Source organism: Sturnira hondurensis, unplaced genomic scaffold (assembly GCF_014824575.4).
Source record: "Sturnira hondurensis isolate 20B ecotype Veracruz unplaced genomic scaffold, ASM1482457v3 Scaffold0005220, whole genome shotgun sequence".
Taxonomy (NCBI): domain Eukaryota; kingdom Metazoa; phylum Chordata; class Mammalia; order Chiroptera; family Phyllostomidae; genus Sturnira; species Sturnira hondurensis.
In genome coordinates, this window is record NW_028077851.1 from 4,671,866 (window position 1) to 4,693,255 (window position 21,390).

Consider the following 21,390-nt stretch of genomic DNA (forward strand, 5'->3'; position numbering starts at 1 on the left):
ACCCCAAAAGTTCTGCATGTAAGTCTATGTAAAGAACATTTGGTCCCATTTACTTATTCTCTGTGGAAATCAAAACTACTGAGTAATGCAAACTGGGAATCAGAATTTAAATGTGTGAGTAAATACATAACATAGGTGTCAAGAACAGTCTTTTAATTACCAGTATTCACAGTGGGTTGGGGGGGTGGTGTCAAGTGGAATTTAACTTTGTAAACAAAAAAAGGGGCAACTTAGTAGAGCCAACAAGCTCAGTGACCAAAAGTCACGTCCCAGGCCTACAGCTTCCTTAGCAAAATCCAATCTTAACATTTGATGAGCCTTGTTCATTGTTCTCATGCATCTGGGATAACACACTTTTGAAGTATCAGAGCAATTTCCTCTTCCAGACCCGAGGAAGGCACAACAGCTGTATTTACTCACAAAACCACAATACTACTCACTGTACATGGTTTACTGTACATGTTAGCTGTCCTGTACCCACCAATGTAAATGAAATGTGTTTTTCCATTTTGCTTTTTATCTAATCCCAGAGATTTCCCCATTTTGCTTTCTCTTGTCTCTTTAATGTACCGCCAATGGGTTTTACGTAACCTTCCTTATGTTTTCCCCTTTGGTTCTAAATGTAAAAAAATGAGCTGCAAACCTGTCCTTCTCTACAGCATTTTCTCAATCCCTTTGAGAACTTGCTTCTGGGCATGTCCTCAAATTTTTGGCTTAAATAAATTCATATAAAATTTTTCTATAGATTTGGACATTCTTCAATCAAAAACTACAATTTCATGTGAATAACACTAATTAATTTTTAAGGCATAAATACTCAGATATTTTAACTTCAAATAACTAAATAACTGGGATGAAAAGTCTCTTTGAGTGCAAAAACAAATTCTGGAGCAAATACGTTTTAAAAACAGCCCCTAAACCCCAAACACTTAACAAGATTGTGAAGAATTACATGCCTAAAATCAAGGCAAAAGAATAGAACCCAGAGATGTAATAGAAATCACCCAAAATGGTTTTAGCTCTCTGGCACCTGAAGATTCAGGGAAAAAGCAGGGGAGAAAACAGCTTATTCTTGATACCCTTACAAATCCAAGGGCAAAAAAAGTCAAAGGCAAGAGTGTTTCAAAAGGAAGACCTTTGATAAGCCACCCTAAAAAGCTATACTCCCAGGATAGAAGAAACCAGAAAGAAATCAGCCCTTGGACAGATGTGAATTATAGCTTTATGTCACCTGGATAACCTAAATAAACCTCTAGGTATACCTTGGATTGTTGGATTCAGGTGGTCCAAGAACACATCGGTGGTGCCATCAGTAGTCTGGATGAAGCAATGGGGTAGGACAGGAGTGAGGGTGAAAAAAAAAAAAAGAAAAGCAGGTCTCTGCAGAAGATAACTTCAAACTAGGCCTCACAATATTGCTACAGATAACTTCTCCTTTACAATGTCCAGTACGTTATAGCCAGATACATAAGGTAATAAAATACCACAAACAAGAACCAACAGAAACTACTGAAGCGGAAAATGACCCACAAAGAGTTGTAATATTAGAATTATCATGAATAACCAATAAAACAACTATATGGTTGAATTAATAAAAACCCAACTGTTGAACATTTTGACCAAACTTGAAGGTCTAAAAGGTAAAAGAACAAATTTGAAAAAATAAATTAGAATTCTAGAACTGAAAGAATAATAGCAAAGAAATTCAGCAGACAGTTTAAGGAGAAAAATATCAGGATATATAGATTTTTAAAGCTTGACCAAATGAACACATAAGCAGTAGCAAAGAACTGCAGAATATCTTTTCCCCCCAAGCACACACAGAATGTTTACAAAGACTGATAATGTGATAATGTGCAAGGCCATAATGCAATCCAAAACAAATGACAAGGACTGAACTACAAGGATGTTCTCTCCCCACAACGTGACTATGCAGAAAAAAAAATCAGTCACAAAAGAAATAATTGGAAAATATTCATATGTTTGAAAATTAGTACCTTCTTAAAATAAGTCAGTCAAATAAGAAATCATAAAAGGTATGTAAAAATAAAAATTTATGGGAAGAAGTGAAAGCAATGCTTGGGGTAACTGAAATCCTTTATATATACATATATCAGAAAACATTTTTTAAAAAGTTCATAAGCTGAGCATAAATATTGAGAGGTTAAAAATAACAGCAAAATACATGCAAGGAAAATATAAAGATATAAATAATTAAGAGCAGAAATTCATTAAATAAAAAACACATGAAGCGGTTCAGAATAGGCATCCCCAAGACATGCTACTTTGGCCTGTGGGTTATTCTGAGCTGAAGGCAATGGAGATCCTGCAGGCTCACAAGAAACTTTTACCTCTCTGAAAGAATTTAAATTGGGGGCCTTGTCCATAATAAGACTTATCAACAGAAATAAATCTTTATGACCTATCTATAGGGCAGAGCAAACTTCTCATTACTGAACATCGGCTCTTCTTATAGTCCTGCAAATAACCCTCCTCTCCTCTGAAGCCCCAAGGCATCTTACCTCATTTCTTGGCTCAGGATGCCATATATACCACATTTTACCTTTGTCTCAGAACATCTCCTATATGTGAGGTCTCTGAGTCTCCCAGGAAGTGGGGTTCCCATACATACATATATAATTTAATTTGGATATTTTCTCTAGTTAATCTGTCTCAAATTGATTTAATTATTAGACCAGACCAAAAATAAATCCTAGAAGGGTTGAGCAAAACAACTTCCTTCCCCCCACAAACAATCAAGAGATCAAGAGAGCAAAGAGTTGGATCTTAGAAATCAACTTTGGAACTAATAAAGGAGAAAGAGAACTCAGCCCAGCCAATAGATTGATTTCAGGCTTATGATATCCTCAGCAGAGAAATCCAGCCACTTCATGGCCTTCAGAATGGTGAGCTAATAGACATGTGCTATCTTTACCTGCTAAGCTAGTGGTAATTCATTATAAAACAGAAAACTAACACAGTATCATTGCATTTACATACAGTTTTAAAATAGCCAAAGCTGAACTATATTATTTAGGGACACATATATAAGTGGTAAATCTATAAAAAAAAAAAGTAAGTGACCAAGGAAGTGTTCTAACAATCAGAACATTAATTACTTCCAGGGAGGAGATGAGATTGAGAAGGATACATAATGAGATAGGGCATATGGCAAAACAGCTGCAATCAATAAAAGCTACAGAAGCTGTTAAGAAGACCACTTCCCACCAGACTTCTGGCTTAAAACTGCCAGAGACAAGCTCAATCCAACATGGCAACTAATTTCACCTAAACATAATCCCTAGCCTTATCATATACTCATTATAATCATTAGCATGATAAACAGACACACCCCATGCCACCATGATCTGAAATGGAAAGCCCAAATAAGAACACAACGTGGCCAATGAATCTTCTCTGAAATATTTTCACTCCTTTCCAGGGATGATCCTGATTATCCCTGCCCTTTATTGAATATCCCACCCCAACACCAATTGAATAACCCTCAATAAAGGAATCAAATTTTGCTAAAGCAGGGCTCCTCCGTCTGTGGAATAGCTCTTTCTCTGTCTCACCACCTCACAAACAACAAACTCACTTTCACTTTAACCTCTACGCTGGTTTGCCTTTGAATTCTTTCCTTTATGGAGCCAAGAACCCACAGTGGGTTGTGGACTCTCAGGTCCCCAGACTCCTGAAATACCTACATCAATAACAGGGCTGCTCTGGCCAGGTGGCTCAGTTGGTTGATTAGAGTGTCATCCCATACACCAATAGGTTGCAGGTTTGATTTCAGGCCACATGCCTAGGTTGTGGGTTCAATCCCTGGCTGGGGCATATACAAGAGGCAACTGATTGATGTTTCTCTCTTACATCAATGTTTCTCTCTCTCTCTCTCTCTCTCTCTCTCTCTCTCTCTCTCTCAAATCAATAAACATATCCTCCAGTGAGGATTAAAAATAAAAAAATAGTAATAATAAGAGGGCTTCCTGGGACCATGACAATGTTTTAATTCTTGACTTGAGTGATAGACCTCAGAATGTGCATTTATATTTTATGTATTTCTATGCTGTTACATTGCACAATAAAACAAGTTAAGAACTCAAGAGTAATTCTGACAATGACATCATATATAAATATTTCTTTGGCCATTTATATGGAGGTAAAAGATAATTTTTATCAAAGATAAACACTGACCAAAAAAGTTTAACTAAATTACCTCTGAGGGTCAGACTCCACAAAATATACTCTGTCTAGTTTTGGGTATCAACAACAAAGCCAAAACTCCCTGTGATGGATAATTGGATGCTGACCATGCCTATCCATGACAGATAAGGAGCTGGTGAGGAAATTGAATGAATTTGGCCTCAATGAGAGATCACTAACATCCAAATGTCTGAAGGCTCTTTGCAGAAGAAGGAGTAGAGCAGGTGATTTGAATTATTTCAGAGGGAAGAACTAAGGTCAGTGGTAGAAGTGAAAGGAAATAGATTTCAACTCAGTAGTAATTGGATAACAATGAACCACTAATGGTTACTCTTTCATTTTATAAAATCTGTCAAGACACCTACAGTGGACCAGCCCACTTAGAGATGTTTGGGGATACAGCTATGAACAAAACAGATGTGGCCCCTGCTCCCATGGAACCTACTGAGGGGAGAAAAGCAAACATAATCATTCCAGAGAGTGAGCAGATTTGTTACCCCGAAATATGCCTCTTTGGCATTAAAGATTATTTTAAGCTAAAGGCAATCAAAACCCAACAAATTCAGGAAAAGCTCTTAACCTCCCTACTCAACTGCTTAAATTTACTTTGGAAGTGGGGCCTCTACTGGGAAGACAGCTATTACCAGACACCTTTCATCTGCATAACAAAGCAACTTTTGTTTTCCAAAAATATTCTCTGGTTTTCTTGTCAAAGACCTTCCTCCCCTTTGTATATATCTGTCACTAAACCCCTACCCCTTTCCTTAACTCAGAATGTTAGATAAGCTTCAGTTACCTGGCTGCTTTTTATGAAGCCCTGTACCTATGAAATTACATTTGTTTTTCTTCTGTTAAATCTGCCTTACATCAATTTAATTATTTAGACTAGCCAAAGAACCTAGAAGGGAATTTTTTTCCACCCCTACAACAGTGACATGGATTATAAAGGAAAAAAGTCTATAGAGTGTTATGGCAATTGAGGAGTGGTCCTTTAGATTGGATGGTCTTGTAAAGGCCTGTCTGAAAAGGTAAGATTTGAGTAAAATCTGTTGAATGTAAAAAAGCAAGCAATGGGAATAAGGATGTGAAAAGAGCATTGGAAGCAGGACAAAGAACTTTACAGAATTTGATACATTCAAGGACACAGAAGATCTGTAATCTGAAGCATAGCAGACAAGGGGACCAAGAGGAGGCAAGGAGAGACCATTGGAAGAAGTTCAGCCTTGCTAGAAAAGAGTCCTATACTAAACTAGATGTGCTCTAAGATCCTTTCCAATGCAAAAATCTAAGAATCTCTCAAAAATCATTTGAGTTTTTGATGCTAATCATTAACTTCAAAAATATAACAGAATGCATTTTAAAGTGGATTTGCCTTGCACTAAGAAACACACCTAGAATTTAATGCATTGGCAAGTAAGCAGGTACCTATGTACAAGAACTGACAGAAATGTAAAGTTTGTCATTTATTTCATTATTAGTAATACTAAATTTAAGAGTTGCCTGGACCCTGAATATTTCCTTTGTGGCTGAAATTATAATCTTCACCTCAATGGATCTTTTCTTCTCTCCAAAGACAGTACAAAGTCAGCTGAGTTTTATTTTTGTTTCTGATGTTATATGTATACATACAAATAAGAGAACCGTTTTGTCAATGAAAAGTGCACAGGAATGAATTTGGCACATGACACATTTCTGTTATAATAAGAGAGTTCAAATGGCTTGAAAACATCTTAAAACTTGTGACCCACGTATGGAAGGAAACCATTTCTACGGAAAGCACAGCATTGTGGGGGGAAAAGTCCAGATTACACTCTTGTAGAGAAAGAACACTCCATGTTGAATATAAAATAGGAGATAACAAGTGCACTCCCACTTGTTTTCTTCCTAGATGGGAGCTCTGACTCCTAATTAATAGGATCTTCATTATGCTTTATTCCCTCAACAGTAGAGAATAATTTGATTTATAAACCCATTCTCTATCACTCAGTTCCCATCATTAAATCAAATTCATATTTAACTATCATGAGTAATACACACACAGTTTAACAGCATAAAAATTTCAAACTACCAAATGTGTAGATAGCCTTCCCACCCTTTACCTTTAGAATCCTCCCACAAGAAAGGAAATCCAACACCAACTCAATGTATCTCCTACCCAGCTACTTGATATTTTGCCCAGCACTGCCAACTCTATTCAATTTACAGCCCTTTCTCAGAATGAGGGCCTCATGGTTCAGATTGGGAAAAAGACTTGTGGAGGCTAGAAAAATAATTTTCCTCCCACCTTCTCAGTTATCCTAGCTGGGTTAATAATCAAATGAACAAAGACAGATTAACAGAGAAAATGTTCACCTTTCTCATACAAATACACATTTGGAAGTGCTATCATGAGACCCCCAGATAGACTGGGCAGTTGAGGTTTATATGCTATTCTGGGGCTAAGGAGAAAGGGAGGGGGGATAGTAGTTTGGGACTTCAAAGGAGAAGGCCACTCACATGGACTTGGAAAAGCAAATGTTTGGTAAATAAATACAAGTATTTGCTGGACTATCTTTAACAATGAGACACAGAGAAGACTTTGAACAAGTGGACCTGTCTGTCTATCCCACACTAGTTTATATTAAACTAGTTATCTGATGCTATCTCGCTTCCTGGAACAGGTCCTCTATCTGAATTCCTTTCAGACAGGGGGGAGGTCAAAGGTTTTTCATGTGTCTTTTGTTTCTTAATAACAAGCTTAAAATCAATATCCCCAACATCCAGAGAGACATATTTTAGGGTAACAAACTCTGCTTCCCTTCAGTGCTAAATAAGGATAAGAAAAATTCAAGATTCATACTAATACTCTACCATTTAAGATACATTATTGATTTAAAAGGTTTTGAAAGCACCTGCATGAAAATGTAAGTATCAACTTTTTGTGGTTTCTATGGAATAATTTGTTCTGGTCTCCAAATTCTAAATAAATTTAACAGAAGTTGGGACCACCAAAGTCTTAGGGACCACCTAAGACTTTGTTGGGTTGATGTGGGTCAAAATATATGGTCTAAATTATTATCTTCTACTCCAAATAAAACAATCTTCAGATGAAAAAGGATAGAAACAACTGAAGTCCAAGACAATCTGCAGATCACTTGGTAGCTCATATAAGATGGTTCCAAGCAGGGCATAGGCAGTGGCTGACTTCAGCCTGTACTTCCCAAGAGGCAACAGAACCAACACGTCTGGTGGTCATCTTCAGACCACACCAAAGCACCACCCAACTGCCTGTATAAACAACACACTCAAAGGGCAGACTCAGAAAACACTAGTGCTCCACTGAAGTGAATCTTGCTATGTAGGGACAACCCCTGCACAACGGCTCTTCCACTGTAGTTGTGGCCAGGCCTCACAAGCAACCAGCCTGAGGGTTGATCCCTCCCAACAGTAATCAAGGCTCAACTATAATAGGAGGGCATATACAACTCACACAAGGGACACACCTGGCGCACCCAGCTCAGGTGACCAGGGAGACTGTACCATTGGGCCCTAAAGGACACCTACTACATAAGGCCACCCTACCAAGACTTGGAGGCATAGCATCTCTACTTAATACATACATACAAACACAGACAGGCAGCCAAAATGAGGAGGAAAAAAAAAACATGTCCAACATGAAAGAACAGAAAAAAACTCTAGAAAAAGAATTAAAAATGGAGACAAGATACCCTAGAGGGTATTGTGCTGAATGAAGTATGTCAGGCAGAGAAAGACAAATACCATGATTTCACTTATATGTGGAATCTAAAGACAAAAACAAAAACAGAGACAAACTCATAGATACAGAGAACATTTTGATGGTTGGTAGGTGGGAGTGGAGTTGGGGAGATGGGCAAAAAGAGGGAATGGATCAAAAAATACAAATTGGTAGTTACAAAACAGTCCTGGAGATATATAGTATGGCATAGGGAATATAGTCAATAATATTATAATAACTATGTATGGTGTCACATGGGCACTAGATTCATTGGGTTATCTCTTCACAAGTTATATAAATATTTAATCACTGGGTTGTACACTTAAAATTAATATAATATTGTATGTCAACTTTAATTCAAAAGTAAAAAATTATTTAAAAAAAAAGACTAGCCAAGAGCAACTGTAGTCACAGTTTTTGGAAAGGGTAACAACAGTACATTCTGTAAACCTAATAATTTATAATTAAGCAATCATTCAATAAATATGTCATGAGCACTAACTATATGCCATGCAACCAGTGTGAGAGACATTGGGGATATATCAGTGAAAGAAATAGACAAGACCCCTTATCTCATGGAGTTTATTAATCAATGAATCATACAACGAGTATAAAAGTGTAACTATATATGTTATTTTAAAAAGCTCTTAAGGTGCTACCAGGGCTTGCAACAAGAAGTTTTCCACTTAATTAGGGAGTATTTGCTCTTCCAAAGAAAGCAATGAGTGGAGTGTGCTAAGATCTGTAGGACAAGTGGACATAAACTTAATGAAGGAGGAGGGATGCTCCAGGAGAGAATGATTTATGTGCAAGTCCCAAGTCAGGAAGGAACATGGTAGACACAAAACAATCAAAGGTGGTGAAGGTGGAGTGGTTAATCACCTAGTACAAGGTGAAGGTGGAGAAATTGTAGGTTGAGACTTTAAGTAGTTTTATCTCTATCCTAAGACATAAGGAGCCAATGGAGGGTTTTGAACAAAAATGGGAGGGGTGGGTTCAGAGGATGGTGTGACAATCAGATGCATTTTGAAAGGATCATATAAGCTACAGAACAAAGAATGGCTTGGTTCCTGGAAGGAGAGATGTCAGTTTGAGGGTATCACAACTAGGAAGCCATTGTAGTCAACCAAGGGAAGGATAAGGGCAGGATGGACTAAATAGGTGGATATGAAGAGAAAATGATAGATTCAGGATACGTTTGGAAGGAAAGCCAACATAACTGGGGATGGATTACAGATGGAAAGTGAAGGAAAGAGAAATCAAGGAAAATTTCTTGGTATGGATGGGGCTTGGGCTATGAGTAGATGGAGGTTGCTGCTTCTTGATGTGAGGAAGACCATGACAGGAACAGGTGAAGGGAAGGGAGGAAATCCAGGATTCCATTTTAGCCATGTTAAGTTTGAGTTCAGATATCCATAAAAATAACAAAAGGCAAAAAGCAAAGGAAAAAGAGAAACTGAAGAATTTGCAACTTATGTTACAAAGAGCTAATATTCTAACACATAAAAGGTTCCTATTGCTGAATAAGAGAGGCAAAAACCCAACTTTTAAAATGGACAAAGTGATATGAATGAATAGTTCAGAGGAAAGGGAACACAAATGGCTCTAGGACATATAAAAAGTTACTCAACTTTACATATGACAAAATCTGAAGATTAAAACTACACTGAGAGCAATTTTTTGATTAGCAAAAACCAAAGTTAATATAGAGAAGAGCATATATTAATGCTCTCAGCTGATGAAAGCATGAGGGGACCTGATTAAATGAATTACAGTAAAACCATTCAGCTGTTTTAAGCTAGACTCGGAAGTGAAATATGTATATACTTTAATATAGTATTTCACAAATTTAAGTTTTCTAATTTAGTTTCCAAAAAATCAAACTTCTACTTAAAATGACTGTTTAATTTAATGTCATTTATGTTTTGTACACTGTGGTTCTACATAAAGTTATATTTTTAGAAAGAGGTTTTATTGCTTTTGGGGGTAAGTTTGAAAATTCACTAATTAAAATGTATAAAGGTACATGGTAGAGTTTATTTGTCCTGAAGATATCAAGAGATTTCAAACAGTTGATAATCTGCAAAATTCACAAAGGCTGCTTCCAAGCTAAACAGTGTGAATGCTGTCACAAATTGAGCTTCTTATCATGTCTCTAGATTTACACCAGAGAGATTCTGAAGCTTCAGTTTCTTTCACCAAGCCAAAGTATCAGATTTATGGCTGACCTTGACAACTCTCATTTCCTCAGTTAAATATAAGGCTCCTCTGTTGGATGATCTCTGAGATTCCTTGTAGCTTTCAAGCCCCACAATTTCACTTCTAAATACCCAGAAACACTCAAACTAAAATAAGTGTTGAAATCCTCAATTAATAAAGGTCAATTCATAAGGGACTAGTGTATATATATATATATATATATATATATATATATACTCTCTCTATATATATATATACTCTCTCTCTCTCTCTCTCTCTCTCTCTCTATATATATATATATATATATACATACTCTACCCTATCCCTTTTCATTATGGTCCCAAATCACTTACCAAAAATCATCTTAGAACAAGGGAAAGAGTGGAGTGATGTCTTTCAGCCTATTTCAGAAAAACTGTAAAACCAGAATAAGAGGAATACTGCTGGCCAAACATCTGGCGATTAAGCTATTCCTGGGAGGATCACTTATGTTAAAAGAAAAAAAAACAAATAGTAATAATGACTAGACAGCAGCAACTTTGCAAAGCATGAAGAGGAAGTCTGGGATAATTTCCAAATGGGTTGGGAGGAAGTTATTTTTATTTAGAGATATTTGTGTCCTATTTAAAATATAGAAGGAACTGAAGAAAATCAAACTAACAATACTACACTTCCTCAGCTGTTTGTCCTAAGTTTAGAAAGGTAAGTAACATTACTTTGACCAAAGAAATGCAGTCAAAATTATAAACAATTTCATCAAGGTCATTAAGTGATAAATGTGTTCAATTAAGTTCAAAAGAAATTTAAATACATGACTAATGAATAAAAATGTACTATGTTAAAAGAAAAGATGCATTCTTTCCCTATTTATCTGATTGGGGGGCAGAGGGGACAACAAGATATGGTTAAGAGGACTTCTATTAAGAACACAAACTGACAGTAACCAGAGGGGAAGTGCGAGGGGATAATGGGGGGAAGGGGGAAGGGTTGTCAAAGGACATGTATAAAAGACACAGGGACAACACCAAAGGGGGATAGGATCGAGGGTGGGAGGTGGGGATGGCTGGGGTTGGAGGGAGTGGTGGAGGGTAAAATGGAAACAACTGTACCTGAACGTCAATAAAAAAAAAAAAAGAGGAATTCTGATGCAGCCCCACAGCTTTCCCAAGCCAGCCCCAGGGCCTAAGAGAGCACAACTTAGGCTACCCTCTCTCTCTCCCTCCGTTCCCTTCTCTTTAAAATCAATAAGCATGTCCTGGGGTGAGGATTTTTAAAAAAATATAAGTTCCCACAACCCCTTCCTCAGGTTTGATTAATTCCCTATAATGACTCATAGAACTCAGGAAAACCCTTTATTTACTTATCATATCGACTTTTATAAAAGACACAACTCAGGAGCAGCCAAATAAAGAGATGCACAGGGTGAGGTAGGGAGGTGGGAAGTACAGAGCCTCCATGCCCTCTTAGGGTACATATCACCTTACTAATACCTCCCAGTACCTCAATGTGTTCACCAACTCAGACGCTCCCCAACCCTGATACTTGGGGGTTTATATGGAGGTTTCATTAAGTAGGCAGGATTGATTAAGTCATTTGTAATTGAATTCAAATTCCAGCCCCCACTCTCCCAGAGGTGGGGATGGGAGGAGGGGGACAGAGAGATCTAACCTTCTAATCCTGCCTTTATACTTTTGGTAACCAGGCCCTAACTTGAGGTTTCCAGGGGCCTCTACTGGGAGTCATCTCATTAGCATACAAAAGATAGTCTTATCACTTTGGAGACTCAGGTGACTTTCTTGAAGCAAGAACTAAGAGACCAAAAACAGTAATAATCTACAGAGAGCTGATCAGAAGGTCCGGTAAACTCAGGAGTTTAAGATGCTATTTTGAAGCAGCCATAACATACTACCTGCAAGTGAATGAGTGAAAAATTTGAAAATGACTTGGAAAGAAGCTATTCTGAGACAAGAGGCAAGAAAAGCAACCACCTGTTCCTGCAATCGAGTCCAGGAGATATATCAGGTTTTTGCAATAAAACCTCATTTTACTTATGGTTGGTTAAGCAAGTTTCTATACCTTAAATACTGTCTAACTATAATATGAAGTATATCACATTAATATATTAATATATGTATTATTAGGTAATCAGTTTGGTTATCTAGCAGAGTCCCAAAATAATATTGACTTAAATAAAGAAGTTTATTTCTCTCTCATGTACAAAGTCTGGGTAGGTGTATCTGCTTCAGCTCTCACCATTTTGCTTACATCCCTGTCAGAGAAGAGGAAAAAAGTGGGTACAGGGGGTAAAACTCCTTTCTTCTTAAGGTACAACACAGAAGATATACCATAATTTTCATTTCTATTATTTTGGCCAAAATTTAATTCTGTACCCAAACCTGGCTAGAAAAGAGACTGGGAAATGTAGCCTTTACCTGAATAGCAAGCGCCTACATTAAAAAAAAAAAATTCAATTACTATAAGTGAACAGATATTAGAAGCCAACTTGGAATATATTAAATACTCAAAGATTACATCTAACTCTCCAGAGTATTTCAGTCACTATCAGTGAATGTTCTTAAAAGAAATTAGAAGAGATTCTCCAACCTAAGAGAAAAAAAATAATAGGAGAGACAAATGAACCCCCCATACAGACAATAGGAAGGAGATAAAGGAAAACTATTTTCAGCACTTTCTATCCTTCATCATGCCCTTATTCCCCAGCTCTGTCAGATCATCCATTAAAAGGTCAAGAACTAGTGTATATCACACATGCACTGCAGAAGACAGAAGGCAGATATGGAGCACAAAGGATGCAGTAGTAATCTGAGAATAGCAAACTACCTAATTTTGCTGGCTAAATGCATCAACTCAGCTGACAAAATTTCAAGGTTCTGTATTTCAAAGAACCAAGAAGTCTTCAAACTAAAATCTCTTACAAAAAGTAATCTCCTTTTATTTACCTTTAGTACCACTAATAATACACCAGTAGAGTGGAATATTCACATTTCAGAATGTTGGCACAAAGTCCTATGGCATGCTTGGTTATTTCTAACCCCAAATCCACCAAGACTAATACAGAGTTATTTATATTTAAATTGTGTACCTGTCTTCCTCTCCAAAATTTGCATAATATTTTCTTACCTGAAATTCATTTATGGGATTGTAAAACTTTAATACTGAGAAAAATCAATACATAAGATAGAGATATTATATAGTAAAATACATTAGGAAGGCCATGGTGTCAATAAGGAAAAGTTACCCAAAGTACAGCATTTAAAATTCTCCAGTGATGATAGCATATGAACACTGCCTTCATTAAATATATTAAGAAGTGGAAATTTTGAGATGAGAAAATCTACTGATGAAATGAGGTCAAAAGAGATAGGCCAAATGGAAAAATCAATGTATTGGGTCTTTCTGTTGTGAATTTGGTTCAGCTTCCTATTGTGAACTGTGTCTCCCAGAATTGCCTTCCCTATACGGTATACCAAATTAGACATAGATGGCCAAACTCTTGGAAGGTCTTCATGGTTAGACAAGGTGAGGACAAATGCAGAGGTGCCTGACAGGTTTCAGCTTGTCCTCATTCGCTTCTGGGCCCCTCTGTGCCCAGCTCTTCTTTCTCACCTGACCAACAGTTGTCCAAGATACATCAATAGATGGTTGGCTACGAGCTGTGGATTCACAGAGGCAGTAGCTATACAGAGGTAACAGCCTCCCACAGACCTCTCTCTCCACGATCATCCTCTTTGCATTTCCACTTTGATGATATTACAGACTGGGCTTCTTAAGATCTTCCCAATAAGCTCTGATTTACCCACCTATACCAGTGCTTCAGTAGGATCTATTAGTGATTATTTTTCTGATCCCTCCCCTTTTAGATTTTCACATACCCAGTTCCTACTACAATTGTGTGCAGTCTGATTACTATAATAACTCCCTCATCACATAATATTCATAGTGGCTCTATTTCTCAGGCTGAATCCTGAGCAATATACTAAAAATTCAGCAATTTGTAATCCAGCAGTACTGACAAAATGGGTTTAATTATGAAAAGCCATTTCTCTGTTACTACTAAGCTGAATTTTTTTCTGAGATAACTAGGTTCATTTCATTCACTTACTACTTTATGCAAGAAATGTTCACTGCTTTCTACCAAAAGACTTCTCTGTTACTTTTATCTTTATTTCCCTACATATTGAACATAAAAATACATATTAAATAATCCAAATTATAGTATTTATTCTAAGACTTTTTTAATTTTTATTTTTATTTAATTCTGGTTCAAGTACAGTTTTCTGCCTTATATTCCAAGCCCTGCCCCCCCCAATGCTCCCCACCTCCCTCCCATTTCCACCCCCCACCTTAGTTATTGTCCATGTGTCCTTTATACTTGTTCACATGAGTCCATCCCCTTTTCCCCTATGATTCTCTCCCCTCTCCCCTCTGGACCCTGTCAGCCTGTTCCGTATTTGAGTGCCATTGGTCATATTTTGCTTGCATGTTTGTTTTGTTGTTTAGATTCCTGTTAACGGTGATATCATATGGTATTTGTCTTTCACCACCTGGCTTATTTCGCTCAGCATAATGCTTTCCAGTTCCATCCATGATGTTGCAAAGGGTAGGAGCTCCTTCTTCCTTTCTGCAGCATAGAATTCCACTGTATACATGTACCATAGTTTTTTGATCCAGTCATTGACACAATGGGCATCTAGGTTGCTTCCAACTCTTGGCTATTGTAAATTGTGCTGCTATGAACATCGGCGTGCATAGGTTCTTTTGGATTGCTGCTTCAGGGTTCTTAGGATATACTCCTAACAGTGGAATTGCTGGGTCAAAAGGCACGTTCATTTTTAGTTTTCTTAGAAAATTCCATACTGTTTTCCATAGTGGTTGTACCAGTCTGCAATCCCACCAACAGTGAACTAGGGCCCCCTTTTCCCCACAGCCTCTCCAGCACTTGTTGCTCGTTGAAGCAACAGCTTGGGAAAACATATTTGCCAATGATACCTCAGACAAAGGTTTAATCTCCAAAATATACAAAGAACTCACACGACTCCACGCAAAGAAGACGAGCAACCCAATTAAAAAATGGGCAAAGGACTTGAACAGACATTTCTCCAAGGAGGACATACAGAGGATCCAGAGACACATGAAAAGATGCTCAATATTGCTAGCTATCAGAGAGATGCAAATTAAAACCACAATGAGATACCACTTTACACCAGTCAGAATGGTTATTCTAAGATTTTTAAATAAGGATAATGTGTTAAATTTTTAGTTTTTAAAGTGTTGTTCTAATCAATTTGTCATTTGGGGACTTTCTAAAAGACAAATGACTAAAAATTGGCAATTTTAAAAAAATCTCTGAGTGGGCTCATGAATTCTAATTTTAAAATCATAAAAATGTTCTGACCTACTGTGGTAACCATTTCACAATATATGGAAATCAAATCATCATGCTGTATGCCTTAAACTTGCAACATTGATGTATGTCAATTATCCCTCAGTAAAACTGGGGGAAAATTATAAAAATGAAAAACTTATTAAGTAGTCATTATAAACATAACCTCCCCCAAAATAAATATATATTAAGCACTCAAGTCCTGAATCAGACACTAGCAGGTGTGATTCAACAATTTTTTTAAAAGTCACTTTTTCTAAAGATTCCTCAAGGGTCTATTTGGAATTTAACAACTTTTACAGCCAAACATACATTTTCATACAGCTTTTATAAGTTACCATTTCTTTCATGACCATGACATTAAGATATCCATCCTTAGTTAGCCTGCCATATTCAAGGGCAGATGACCCAGCAGAGGTTGTCTGTTTTAAGCTGCAATCATTTTCCTGAGACTGCTCAACAGCTGTTGACTCCCTTGATGACATAAGCCCACAGATTCCTCCAGCTCACAGGTGCGGGCATGACATTGCCAGAGGACAAGCTGTATCAAGACTCTGATGCCTCAGCTGCAACCCACCAAGTTACTAGGTAGGTTGGAATGTCCCCCTGTGAAACATTACAGGACACTTGCCAACACTGACAGTCACATGCCACTTCGTTCCGCATGCAGTTTCCAGAGTTCTCCCTGCAGCTCCCCTCTACCAGCATCACAGGGCATTACCCAAGAAGCCAATGCCCTCTGCAAAGTGGACTGCTCCCTGAGCTACTTCTAGTAGGAGGAACCTAAGAATGATGTTTCAGAAAGTAAATACATCAGAGGTGCCTTGTGGCTAGTGACCCCACCACTTTGAAGAATTCTTTAAACTACTGATAAACTTTCATATATAAGTCCTTGGGAAACACACTGAGTTCTCACCATCAAGATTAAATTTTACATATTTAAAATAACGATTTCTTAAGATTTGCTTTTACAGTCTTTAGGAACATTTATGATACCTGAAGGATACTATTATCTGTCACTGGGCCTCATGGCTGTTAAGGCACACAGAGATCTGGGTTTAAATTCAAAGATAATTTAAAAATGAGAATGAGATGCAGTTTTAATTTTCCACTTAGGAAGAATTTCTGCTTCTAACAAAGCTAACTGGGTAATCTTTCACTGCAAGCAAGTAGAAAGCTGGACAAAAATATGACAACTGAAAGTGAAAGAAAAAAACTATCACTATTCATAGACTGTACCTACAGAAAAACCAAAATAAACTACCAGAAAAGATGACTTTATCAAAGCTGAGGGATACAAAAGTTAATATCTAAATGTCAACTGTATTTCTATACACCAGCAATAAAGTTAGAAAATAAATTTTAATATCATTTACAATGCCATCAAAAATATCAAATTCCTATAAACAAAAAGTGGAAAACTTCTATATAGAAAGCTATAATAAACAGTATTTTTTAAAATAATATGTATAAAACCATGTAAATGGCTGAGTATGTACACTTCTTCATTTATAAAATATTAAGTGAAACAAAGATTGAGTATCTTTAATATATTAGTGTGATATTGTGATATATAAGACCAATATCTATTTGGTCTTATATATTTGGATACATATATTTGGTCTTTGTTCCATCCTCTGGGACAGAGCTCCTAAAGCCCTTGGAATTTCCGAAGTGGTGAGAGTGACAAAGGTGTCTCTTGTTATGTTAATATGGTGACTTTAGAAAAGCCCTAGGTAACCTAAGGATAGAGGGTGAGTTGCCAGTGGAGACAATCAAGAGATTTAGAGAGTTGGAACTTTTAGGTCCCTCAGCCCACCTCCAGGGAGAGGAAAGGGATTTGTGATTCAGTCCAATCACCAGTAGCATATGATTTAATCAATTATGCCAGACCAATGAAACCTCCATAAAAAAAACAAAAGGACAGGGTTCAGAGAGCTCCAGGGTGGTGAACATGTGGAGACTGATGGAGATGGCCTGCCTGGAGAGGGCATGGCAGAAGCTCCATGGCCTTTTTCCACTGCACTACTAAAATTAGTTAACCCAAGAGAAATGAAAGCATCTGCCCACCAAAACCCAAGTCATTTTATTTGTACTTGTCAAAGACACAAAACAATCTAAATATCCATTAATAAGAGAATGGATAAATTGTGTTTTACCATGCAATAAAATGGAAACAAGAAAAAGATTCAGGAAACTTTTGTTCCAATCATTGCAAACCATATTCATCAAAAGAGAAGTCAATAGCAGTGAATAGTTCACATAAATATTTCATGTCCAATTATATCTTCCATGAGAAATTATATTTGTACTATGAACATCAAATTTGGAAACATGGAAAATTGCACTGTGGTGCATCCCACCAAACCATTGCCTTTAATGGGCTACCTGCTGAATCCCATTTGATCAGTGATAAGAACCTGGATAAAAGTTCTTAAATTTTCAGTGTGATAAAATTTGTTTTTAAAGCCCTCTTTAGTTTCTCAGAAAATTAAAAACAGAACTACCATGTGATCCAGCAATCACACTTCTGGGTTTATATCTGAAATAAGCAGAATCAGTATCTCAAAGAGATATCTGCACTGCCACGGTTCACTGCAGCATTATTCACAATAGCCAAAATATAGAAACAACCTAAGTGTCCAGTTGATGGATGAATGAATGAAGAAAATGAGAGGAGTGTATAAAATCAAATACTATTCAGCTATTTTTAAAAAAAGAAATTCTGCCATTTGTGACAACATGAATAAACCTGGACAGCATTATATTGAATGAAATAGACCAGAGAAAGACAAGAACTGTATGGTATCACTTACATGTTAAATTCACAATTTAAAAAGTGAAATTCAGAAACAGTAGAATGCTACTTGCCAGCAGTTGAGGAATGGGAGAAGTGGAGAGATATTGGTCAAAGGGTATAAACTTTCAGTTATAAGTTCTGAGGGTCCAATTTACAACGTGGTGACTATTGTTCATAATACTACTATATTTGAAAATTATAGTATATTTGAAATTTGCTAAGAGATTAAATCTTAAGTGATCTCACAAAAAAAAAGGTAACTGTGAGGTGACGGATGTGTTAATTAAATTGATTGTGGTAATCATCATATTGTACACTTTAAACATACAGTTTTATTTGTCAATTATACCTCAATTAAGCTGAGAGAAAAAGTATGACTCTGCTTTTAAAAGAAACCCTCTTTTAAAAAAGGACATGAGGATAACATGGTAAATAAAACCAGCTAATCTACCTTCCCAGTTTGAAAATGCAGAGCCTTTGCCCCTTTTATCCTAACTCTTTAACATCCCAGTTTTTTCTGGGTACCTACTACTTAGAAGAAAGAAAGATGGCTACCAGTAATGCCAGAAAGCAAATGACTAAATCTTTCCAACTCTCCAGGTATAACTGTGAACCACATTCTATACCAGTGCTATCCAACAGAACATTCTGTAAAGATGGAAATGTCCTGTATTTGCACTGTCCAGTACAGTGCCACTAGTCAAATTATTGGGTACTTGAATCATGGCTAATGCAACTGAGGAACTGAATCTTTTAATACCATTTAATTTTAATTACTTTAACCTTAAATGTAATCAATGTATAGCTTGATTAACTACCCTTGTGGGGCTAGAAGCTACCATACTTGACAGTGCAACTCTATACACACGTCTATCATAATACCTACAACTGACATATGCTATAGTTCCCCAATAATAAGGTTCTATTAGTTGTAAGTACCAGTAATTTAATATTCTTGAAAAGGGAATAAAAAACTACATTAAACATACGTGCCAGGTTTAAGACTCATCTGGAGTTTAATTTATTGATTGGTTGAATTTAGAAAGAATAAGAGAGAAACATTAATTCGCTGCTCAACATATTTATGCATTGGTTGATTTTTGTATGTGCCATGACTGGGGATCAAATCTGGAATCTTGGTGTACTAACCAATCGTGGTGTACAATGCACTAACCAATTGAGCTATCTGGCCAGGGCAAAACTCACCTGGATTTTAAAAAACTAAAGCACATCTTCCTCCTCAGGAGGAAGATGTACTTTAGAATGAAGGAGATCTAGTAGCTACGTTTTCTAGAACTCTCCCACTGGAGGTGAGCAGCCTGTGGAAAGGGACTCTATAATATTATACATCTGTGCCTACAATGGCACTCAGCACAGAGAAGGCAGCCAATAAAGTGTATGCTCAATAAAGTGCGGGACAAGAGTCTCTCTCCTTGACTGGTATTCTTAAGAGCAAGACGCTGGATCTGCAATAGTTGTATTCCCAGCACTCAAACAGTGCTTAGAATATAATATGCAGTCAATTATTTGTTTTTTTAATTGTCAAGCAATGATGAAAGTGAAAAGAATGCTGTGGATACTTGGAAGAGAGAAGCAGCAGAACTTGCTGACTAGAATGTAGAGTTAAAGGGAGAACTTGCAAAACCATGAACAGAAAAAGGAAAGCCTGGAAGGGAAACTAAGTTTGGGGGGGAAAGCTAAATTTAAGAGAATGGTATGTAACACCTACTACTTACAAAATTATATACTAGATAATTTAAAAACTAGAGATGCAACTTACTCTCAAAGGAGTTACAGTCCAGTAGAGGTATGTAAACTCAAAGTTAGGGTTAAAACAATAAAGTTTTACACGAAGGCCAGAAAGAGGAAAATGATAGACAAAGGCAGATTGTTAAAGAAAACAAAAATAATACAGGGGAAAGGGGCTAGAAATGGAAGTAAGAAGACTGGGAGTACGTGACAGAAAGTAAAGGAACAATGTTCCAAGCAGATCCAGACAAAAATAAACAAATGGGATTACATGAAACTAAAAGGCTTAAGCACAGCAAAAGAAAACATCAACAAAATAAAAAGGAAACCCACTGAATGGGAGCATATATTTGCCAATGATACATCTGATAAGGGGTTACTTTCAAAATATATGAGGTCTGTCCAGAAAAAGTACAGTCATTGTTAATATAACAAGAACTGTTTGCACAACATCGATGTAACCTGGCAGTCAAGGAGAGTGGACTGGACTGCACATGCATGAACAATGAAGATTTCACTGTACTAGTCGGTGGGGGCAGTAAAGTATGCCACTGAGTGAGCATGTGTACTCTGTGACCATGCATTCAAAATGACTGAGCAAGAAGAGCAATGAATTTGTATCAAATATTGTGTTAAGCTTGAACATTCCTCTACAGAAACTATTTGGATGATTTAGAAGGCTGCAGCTATGGGCAACTGGTGACTGGCAGCTTCATCACAATAACATGCTCACTCATGCATCACATCTCATGCAGAGTTTTTGGCAAAACGTCAAATCACCCGAGTAACTCAGCCCCCCTAAAGCCCAGATTTGGTGTCCTGTGATTTCTGGCTTTTCCCAAAACAAAAATCACGTTTGAAAGAGAAGAGATTTTAGACTGTCAATGAGATTCAGGAAAGTACGACAGGGCAGCTGATGGCGATTAGGAGAACTGTGTGAGGTCCCAAGGTGCCTGCTTTGAAAGGGACTGAGGCATCACTGTCCTATGTACAATATTTCTTGTATCTTGTATCTTATTCAATAAATGTCTCTATTTTCATATTATGTAGCTGGATACCTTCTGGACAGACCACATATAAAGAACTTATACAACTCAACACCAAGAAGACAAATAACCCAATTTTAAAAACGGGCAAAGGACCTAAATAGACACTTCTTCAAAGAGGCCATACAGATGGCCAAGAGACATACGAAGAAAAAATGCTCAATGTCACTAATCATCAGAGAGATGCAAATTAAAAATACAATGAGATATTATCTCACTCCTGTCAGAATGACTATCATCAATAAATCAA

General features: G+C 37.0%; 1 protein-coding gene across 1 annotated transcript in view; it reads right to left on the reverse strand.

Annotated features, from left to right (window-relative positions):
* The window catches only part of CDKL5 (cyclin dependent kinase like 5), a 171,895-nt gene that overhangs the window by 126,589 nt on the left and 23,916 nt on the right, over positions 1-21,390 (reverse strand). The gene's annotated exons all lie outside the window — the stretch shown is intronic.